The sequence below is a fragment of the Mesocricetus auratus genome, unplaced genomic scaffold (genome assembly GCF_017639785.1).
Source record: "Mesocricetus auratus isolate SY011 unplaced genomic scaffold, BCM_Maur_2.0 Super-Scaffold_100006, whole genome shotgun sequence".
NCBI lineage: Eukaryota > Metazoa > Chordata > Mammalia > Rodentia > Cricetidae > Mesocricetus > Mesocricetus auratus.
This window is the reverse complement of record NW_024429190.1, coordinates 26,223,421-26,233,214: the sequence shown is the minus strand read 5'-3', so window position 1 is coordinate 26,233,214 and position 9,794 is coordinate 26,223,421. Positions and strand designations below refer to the sequence as shown.

The 9,794-nt window shown below is 36.1% G+C and overlaps 1 long non-coding RNA gene across 1 annotated transcript; it reads left to right on the top strand.

Annotated features, from left to right (window-relative positions):
• Nucleotides 1-858: 858 nt before the first annotated feature.
• LOC121140676 lies at nt 859-7,159 on the top strand. Its single transcript, XR_005877604.1, has 4 exons — nt 859-911; nt 2,316-2,402; nt 2,680-2,787; nt 7,004-7,159. It is a non-coding gene; the product is annotated as an uncharacterized LOC121140676 (long non-coding RNA).
• Nucleotides 7,160-9,794: the final 2,635 nt, after the last annotated feature.

Genomic DNA, 9,794 nt, shown 5'->3' with positions numbered 1-9,794 from the left:
AAAGGCATTATAGAGATGGGGATGCTCAAACGAACCTCAGTGGAGGAATGGGCCATTGAAGCAGAGGAGTATCTCTTAGAATACTAGCAACAAAATTACAACAGGTACCATCTGTCCACAGGTTTGGGTATTTTACTTTGAGCAGTTATAACAATATATCATAATGAAGGTAATTTATGAATGATAGAAATTGATGCTCTGTGTTTGGGAACCTGGAAGTCTGAGGTTAGGGTATCAGCATGGCTGGCTCTCAACACTGTCTTCTTTCTGGTAGCAGACCACTGACTTCTCATTGCAATCTCAGATGGTAAGATGAGGATCAGAGAAATCAGTGCGGTAATTTTTATTACTTTTACAAGTCTGACAAAATGTCTGATAGAATCACTTTATAAAAGGAAAGTTGTTTTTCAGTTCATGTTTTAAAAGGTCAGTCCACCACTACTTAAGTGGTGAATGAGATTGCAAAACAACTCATATTATGATAGTACAGAAAACAGAAAGGAAGGACAGAAGTGTTTGGGATGTTACACACTAAGGACCTACCCTCAGTGGCCTACTTCCTCCAGTCATTGTCTACCTCCAAAAAGTTTCTGGAACCTCTCAGAAACAGGACCACTTTCTGAGATCCACACTTCAAAATGAAATCTTGTAAGCAAACATCCCTCATTCAAACCAAAACTACTCATGATCTCATTTGCAGGATGTCTACACTCAAACTAATAACATCCCAAAGGACTCACCTCTGGCTACTATCATATTGAGGGCTAAGGACTTTAACACTGGAATTTCAAGAGAGCTGAAGTTCCGTTGCAGCACAATCAACACTGGATCTTGGCCTGTCCTCCCTAAGCCCCAATAAATTTTTCACCCAGACCTGTCTTATACATGGGTTCCCCTGCAAGGAAGCACTGGTATGGATAAGTCTAACATGTTTAAGAGTTCAAAGCTCAAATTGCTGTTGTCTTAGTTAGTCTTCAACCTAATCCCACTCTTTCTTCAGGGGCAACTGCTCTCAGTTCTTATGGCTGAATATAATTATCTTTACCTTTATGTTGAGCTTTCTCTATTTCTAGGATATTGTTTATATCTGGTCTTCTCCATGGATATACTATTTTTGGTTCAATTCTCAGCACAGGTCTCCAACACACAATTATATCAAACATAAACACAAAGATAAACACACAAATAAACACACCTGCATATGTCATTACTCTCTTCTTTCCAACATAAGTAAGCATATTACATTATTATAGCTACGATAACGCTATACATAGATTGTAATAACCTGGGTAGCAGTTATTAGTTATCTTTTCCTGAAAAAAATGTTAACTTAGGTAGAAGATTCAAAAAGATCATCTCAAACTGGCTAGAGCTTGCACATATACATATGAACATATATACAATGTATGTTGAGCAAATCCATATGGCAGTTGTTTTAGTGTTTCTATTGCTATGAAGAGACACCATGACTATGGCAACTCATTCATAAAAACATTTCATTGGAGGGGGAGGTTTACATTTCCAGAGGTTTAGTCCATGACAGTATATAGGCAGATAAAGTGTTGGAGAAGGACCTGAGAGTATTACATCTTGATCTACAGGCAACAGGAAGTGAAATGAGTCCCACATTAGGTATAGCTTGAGCAAGAGTACTCAAATGCCTCCCACACAGTGACATACTTCCTTCAACAAGGCTACACCTCCTGAAAGTGCTACTCCCTATATGCCAAGCATTCAAATACATGAGTCTATGGAAGCCATAGCTTTCAAACCACCATAGTGGCTTCCACTCCATTCTAACTTCTCCCAGATCCTCCCAAACCACATACCCCTCCAAATTTCATCTCTTTCCATTTTTTAATCACTGAGTACAAGTGATGCTGTGAAATTATACATGGGTATAAGATTATCCACTGGGACCGTGAGGGACCTACCTTGAAGTATATAAGTATGAATGTTATGGGTAAAAAACTAACTAAAACAACCAAGTAAATCATTTAACACCTACTATCTAGGACAAAAACTCATTTATCTTATACTCTTAACTTCACTACTTATAGATGTGCAAGTGAATGCATTTCCCTGCCACACATGAAGACTATAATGCGACATCTGTTTTCTGTATTATATAAGCACCAAGCCAATACATTTGTAAATCAAACTCAGTTTCCCCCTCTCCTCTTCCTCATATCTTTTGGGACTCCTGTGGACATATGTATAAGCCACAGAAGAATCTCTGTATAACTCAAGTGGCTATCTTAGAGATGTATGCTGTCAGCTCATGATACATAACTCTGCTTTTGTATTCCATCAAGATGTGCTGCCCCCAACTTGGCATAGAAAGTTGTAGACTTTATTTGATTTTGAGACTTCATAAATGCAACAAACTTCAACTCACAGTGGTAAGTTCTGAAAACAGAGTTACAATGGCATCTAAATCTTAGATAATGAATATTTCTTAAAGAAATTGTATTCTAAGAACTCAAATAGCATGAAATCAAGTTTCATGAGATTGGTAGTCTTTCTTCAGAATCTGGATAACACAAGAACCTGCCACATACCCGTAGTTTGTATCTGCCCATTACTTGTGCTTCCTGTGTCATAAAACATACAGTTATACAATACAACAGATCTCCATGCTGCATGCCTAACGCTGTGTACTGCTTTTTGTTGTTCTAGGTTGCACTCAAAGATGGAATGGTCTATGTTGTCCTATCTTCCTTGCTATGATACCATCAGAAAATAAGTAAATGCCAAAACATTCTCCATGTATTCTCCCCTAAGCAGGTAGCCCCAGCCTGATTTGGCCAGTAGATAACACTACTCAGTCTTTCTCCTTTACATTCTATTCTCTCTGCATCTTCATATCTTCTTCTTTCTAATTTAATTAATATCACTTCATTTTATTCAGACATCATTCTTACTAAGGATTCACTCCAATGATTCTACTGATATCTCTCTGCAGAAAAACATATTTCTAAGTAAAGTCACATTCTCTAGTATTGGAACTATAATGTATCTTTTTTTGAGGTGGGGTAATACTCAAATCAACACCAGAGAGATTAAAACATAAAGCCACTTGTCCTTTGCTATGGATATAATATGCAGTTAATCACCTGACAACTCCAAATTGCATGGAAAGGAACAGAAGTCCTAAGACCAACACCAACTTGCCAGTCATGAAAGAGAGAATTTGAGAAGGATCTTCCATCCCTTAGGAAGTCTTCATATTAGACAATTGGAATCAACAGATGACAACAAGCTCTTAAGACAGCTTAAACACTATGGTACATCCAGCTACTCATTCATCTATACTCACAAAAAAACATGAGAGATTTTGCTTTACTTAAGTGTTAGATCACTGTTTTTACAGTGCAAAACAATTAGTACAACTTAGGGTTTTGCTTGCTTGTTTGTTTGTTTGGTTGGATGGTTTTGGTTTTTTGCAACAGGCTTTCTCTGTGTAGCCCTGGCTGTCCTGGCTTACCTTGTAGACAAGGCTAGCCTCAAACTCAGAAATCTGCCCATCTTTGCCTTCCAAGATTCAGATTAAAGACATGTGCCACCACTGCCCAGCTACAACCTAGTTTTGAACTTAAAAAACTCCCACAAAATAGAAAGTTATTTATTTTTCTATTCTGTTGATTATTTTGTTGATACCACATTTCTTCTGTCTTCCTTTGATAAAATTGTTGATAGCATCTTCAAATTTTTTCATAAAAAGAATCCTTTCTTAAATATGCATTATACACATATGCACATATGTATGAATACAAGTATGTGTGTGTTTACACATATTCAGACATTCACTTACTTCTTTTGTCTTTATGTATTTACTTATAGACTCGGGTAATGCTGGGTTATTTGATATTTGGTATTTATAGTATTTACTTATTTTATGTGTATGTATATGTTCTTGTGTAAATGCATGTATAACATGTATAGAAAATACAAATGCCTGAAGAAGACATCAGGATCCCCTGGAACTAGAATTGCAAGAGGTCGTGGGCTTCTGTGCAGGGTACAGAAACAGAATATAGGTCCTCTGAAAGAGCACTAAGCCCTTTTAACTACTTGCCCATCTTTCCAATCTATATCTGATGATATTTTAAGCATGGCATTTAAATTGGGGTAGAGTGTTTTCAGCACATTAGGAAGGAGGTTGCTAATCCTGCTTTGAACCAGTGACAAAACCATTTACAATGTTGGTTAAATTTACGCATGAATAATTATGATCTTAAAGAAAATACAGGCATATAAAAATTACTCAAGCTTATTTTGCAATTTAATTAGAAAGGTTAAGGTGAAAAACTAGAAAAATTTGAAAACTAAAGTAGATGAGAGACTTGTCATGATAAAAGTATTAAGCTATATTAAAAGGAAACAAAATTAAAATAGTTTTAATGTGCTAATAAAAAGATATATCCATGCATCCTAAAATAAATCTACATATAGAATCAAACACATATGGTAATTTAATATATGATAAATTTAGCATTTCAAGTCAAATGGAAATTATGAACTACTTAATAAATTGTATATGTGATAATAGATTGCCATCTGGCAGAAAATAAAGTAAAATCAAACCTCTTGCTCTGCACCAAAATATATTTTATATTAATCAAAATTCTTCGCACAGAAAAAAAAAACATAAAGACTAAGGAACAAAAATAAGTCTCATAGTAAAGACATTTTTAGGGGTTTCTAAAATGCAGAAGCCATAAAAATGCAATAACCACATACATAAAACAAAATGTGCTTAGAAAAAGCCACTATAAATAAAATTGAAAGAAAAATGATAAAGACTAAATGGAGATTTTCAACTTATTCCACAAATAAAGTTCTAGTGTCTTTTCAATAAAGAAAATAAAAACAGCATTCCTATAGAAAACATGGCTGTGGGCTATAAGCTCACTCCATTCACAGAAAAGTAATTCAAAATGCCTCTTGACTGACTAAACAAGAATACATTAACTTCACTCATTATAAGAAAAACTGCAACTATAATAAAAGAAAATCTGCTTTTTTAGAAACCTGCTACATTAGGGAGAATAAAATCAAAATGTATTTTACACAGATACAGGGGATTGAACTTAGGTCCTTACAATTGCAGAACAAGTTATTAAATACTGAGACAGTCCTGTGCCTTCATTTTAACCCAGATTATGTTCTGCACATGCACAGTATATTACATGTTCAGTAGTGTGGATGTAAAAGAGCAAATGTGGAAGAATATCTTTGTAGTCTTATGACAGTAGAAGGACAGCAAGAAATAAACAAAGTCAAACAAGATAGAATTGGGTAAGTCAGTCATGATTCAACAAGTCAAGCCAAAATAGAATGACTAGAATGAGGCCTTGCCATTTTGTAGTAATGTAGATGAACCTGCAATCATTAAACTAAGTAAGCTAGATGTAAGGAGACAAATCTGTAATTTCATACATAAAGGAAACTTAAATGACAGAACTCATAGAAGTAAAGAACAAAATAATAGTTGGCAAAGTCTGAGCAGAATAGAAGATGGATAGATACAGAGGAGGGCTGAGTTCAAAGACACAAAATCATATCCAGAGAAGATGTGATGGGGGAAGTTCTTCTGTGTATATGCTTGTCTAATTGGTTGATAAATAAAGCACCGTTGGCTGATGGGGGAAGTCTGTCTGTGTATATGTAAATAAAGCACTGTTGGTCAGTAGGGAAGAAAGATAGGTGGGACTAGGAATTGAGCAAGATTCTGGGAAATGTAATCAAGAGTGGGGAGTCATCATGTGATCTCCTGGGATGAGAGGACACATCAGGAGGACATCCTCGAAAAGATAAGTCCTTATAAAAATATATATTAGTAATCATAGGTTAATAATTAATTCACAGTAGCCAACGAGAAACCATAGCAAACGGTCAACAACTTCATAATTAATATAGCGTCCTGTGAGTTCATTTGGGACTGAGGCAGCTCTGGGACCAGGCTGGCAGGAAGAATACATTACAGTTGGTCAATATAGAAACAAGACGCGTGGGAGTAGGAGTTGAGGAGGATTATGGGAAATGCAGTCAAGAATAGAGGGTTGCTATATGATCCTAGGAAGAGAGGACACATGAGGCTGTGTACTCAGTAAGATAAGACCTTATAAAAATATATATTAGTAATTATGGGTGAATAATTAAGTCAGAGTTAGCCATTAAGGAACCATAGCAAACAAACAACAGCTTCATAATTATACAGTGTCCCGTGTGTTATTTGGGGGCAGAGACAATGGTGGGATACAGCTTAAAATGGGATTTTAAAAACAAAGGAACAGAGGCAAGCACTGCTTCTTGGTAGCAGCATTTTCTCATAGGGGCTCTGTTTTACTAGAGACAAGCAGAGACTTGTGTGGTAAACTTATGCCCACCATGTTGGAAAGCCAGTGGCTAAAACAGCCCCCAGTTTAATTTTAACAATGTTGTTTAGCATATAAAAGACAAGTGGCTAGAAAAAAATAAACATTTACAGTAAAGACAGATTCAGATGAAGTAAAACATCTTAAAGGTTGACAGTGTGTTTAGAAATATGCGTAGACTTGGGAGAGAAAAAGAAACAAGATAGTGGTAAAGAAAAAAAAACAATGGAGAAACTGGGCTGTGGTGGTGCATTCCTTTAATCCTAGCACTTGGGAGGCAGAGGCAAGTAGATCTCTGTGATTTCAATGCTAGACTCATGTACAGAGGGAGTTCAACAGCAGCCAAAGTACACAGAAAAACCCTGTCTCAAAAAAGTAAAATTAAAAGTAATAAAAAAAAAGCCACATAAAAATGGAAAACACACACAGAGAGAGTCTGGATGCTATTGTGTTGTCTTTCAGTTGTTCAATTGCTAAGGAAGGGACAACAACTGCCAAACTACACTTGTTTATAAATGCTATTAAATTAATCCAACTTATGTATTTTAAAAATGCCTTGACTTCTAAATTTAAATATAAGGACAGGTTAATTGGGAAAAAAGTTTTTATTTGTGTTTCCACAGAAAATGAAAAGCTGTGGATTCCTTCCAGATTTTTATGGTTTGATGAAGCAAGACCCCGAAACAGTATCCCAAGTGATCCAGCATCTAAGACAGCTGAGATGATGCCGTCATGCAGACTACAAAAACGGACCTGGCCAGGTTTCTGTGTTTTTTATGATACCCATGGTATGGACAGTGCTCCCAACCAGCAGGCAGCAGTTTGGAATGAACAACACCCAAATTCCCAAATATTGTTTATAAATTTTTGTTTTCATTTAAATGGGGTTGCTTATAAATGGTAATGATCACAGTCAATCTCTTTCTAAAGGGAAAAAAGGGAATATGATATAGAAATGAATACTTTGTATTGGTATAGATTTTCATTTATTGATACAAAATTAAGATCTATTTCATGATATATATACACACATATATATATATATATACATTTCTCCTCTTGTGTTTATACAGGTCTTTTAAAATGAAATGTATAATTAAGTACAGATTATAGATAATTACCTATAATAATCAAAACTTATAGTTAGGTTAGTTAGGTTTTCTAGATATAAAGAGATATATTTGATATGGATAAATTTTCTTCAAACCTTTCAAAGACCTATAGAATATATCACATTTAAATGGTTTAAGGTTTTTCATGATAGTGAGACACAACTACTCCTGACACACCAATTACTTCAGAAGGGAAGATGGGCATCGAAGAAACTGATTATGGAGTTTGCTTTCAACATGGCAAGATTAGCCATTTGGGCAAGAAACTGCTCTTGCCTGGACTGTTTGAATGTTGCTGTATAAATTGGACATGTAAAACTCACAGAAAAGTGACTGTTAAACATACAAAACAAGATGAACAGTCCTACAGGGTTTGTGCTTCATGGAAGAGTCTGCCAGACATATTGCAAGACACAGAAAAATGACTGACAAACTGCCAATGCAGATGGACAGTTTAAAATTTTGTATCTTTTGATACCAACTCCGAAAGCAGAACTATTTCCCTTCTTTTGCTTCAATAGTAACTGATTTAATTATGTATATGACATACTCAATAAGCATCAATTCTTGACATGTCAGATCATACATAATAAAAGGAAGTTGTAGACTCTTCTTGAAATTTAGTAAATAATACATGCCATACCATAATACATCAATCTTCCCCCTCCCTCCCTCCCTCTCTTCCTCCCTCCTTACCTCCCTCCCTCCATTCCTCACTCTCTCCATTTCTCCCTCCCTTTCTGTTTTCCCTCCCTCCTTCCTTCCTTCCTTCTTCCTTTTCCTCTTACCCTCAATAAATGCTGGCTATTTCTTTTGATTTTCTGGCAGTTTTCAAAGTACTGAGGGTCCTATAGTCTGCCAAGTGTATGTAGCTGATAACAAAATTTACAATAATTAAAACATGTGCTGCATGTTTAGAAGATAAAGAATTCTCCATGTTAATATTTAGGCATTTCTTGGATTATTAGATTAGCGTCTCTTCATGATGGGCTAGTGCTAATTATATAATAAGCTAATTATGTCATAATATTGGGTTCATTGACTATTTACTACTCTTTACTCGCAAAGAGAGAGGAAAGTGAGCCTGTGTATTGACTGTATTAGCAAAATGAAGCATCAAAAGCCAGAGAATTCATCCAGAAGCATGGAAATAAGAGCTCAGGAACCACTCTCATCACCACCCTTCTTGTCTTTTCTCTGTTCCCTATTATCACTTCCCTATAATCTTTAATGTACTTTTGGGGGTACTTCTGCCTCCCTCTATTGAATGATTACATCCTGAACAATTTACAATGTTCTCTTGGGTTCAATGCACCCTAAACAGAAAAAAGGAGGTTCTAAATACTGTGTTCCATTAACAAATAAATATGGTACTCTTTAATAGGATGTAGCAGCATGACTAAAAGCAAGAGGAAAGAAACACAGTCATGGTAAAGTTACCTTTCCTGAGCAGTTTTTCACCAGAAGTGGGAGATGTTGCTCAGTCTCCATGAAAATATCACTGACATAATATCCATCTTAGCCCTGAAAACCAGAACAGAATGTGTCCACAGAGATTTCTATCAGCAGTGAAAAAGTCCAGGTGACAATGATCAGACTTCATTCACTTCATTCAGATGTGAGCACCAAGGTACACTATGAAAGTGACACTACTTCCACAATACAGTGCCTTGTCATCTAGGGAAACAGCAGAAGCAGGAAAGCCTCCCCCCCCCACAGATGCAGGTTGTTCCTGTAGAAGTGGAGCATCACAAGAAAAGCACCCTTGCCCCTTTTCCCAGGGAACAGATCATTATACCTAGAAAAGCCACCTTTCCCTGATCACCTGAAGACCTCTGTGTGACAGGTATCCTGACCTGTATGCAATGGTATGTACCAGAGAGAGGTCAAGAGGAATATGAACATATATGTCTTTCCCCAAGTTTATTGCCTTTAGAATGTAACCTTTTGTTTCAGGGTTGTACTTTCACAGGACTCTCAGAAAAATATAATCATCCTGTTTCCTTTTGTTCTTCATTCTTAAACTCTGATTTGTTTATCTAGGTAATCTCTTTTGCTAGGTATCCACCATAAAATCTGTGGTTTGGTGAGAAAAAGTATGTTTTCTTTTCCACAGAACCAAAAAATTTTCAGAACATTTCAATGAGCAGGAAGAGTGAAAACCTCTTTCTGTCACTTTTTTTAAGCATGAAGTTGCAGTATCATATCTGGTCTATCACTGGCCCAAAACTAATCACATCACTCAAGTCACTGAGAGGAGAGCTGGTAGACATTGTTTGTAATGGAAAATTGTGTGTACAAT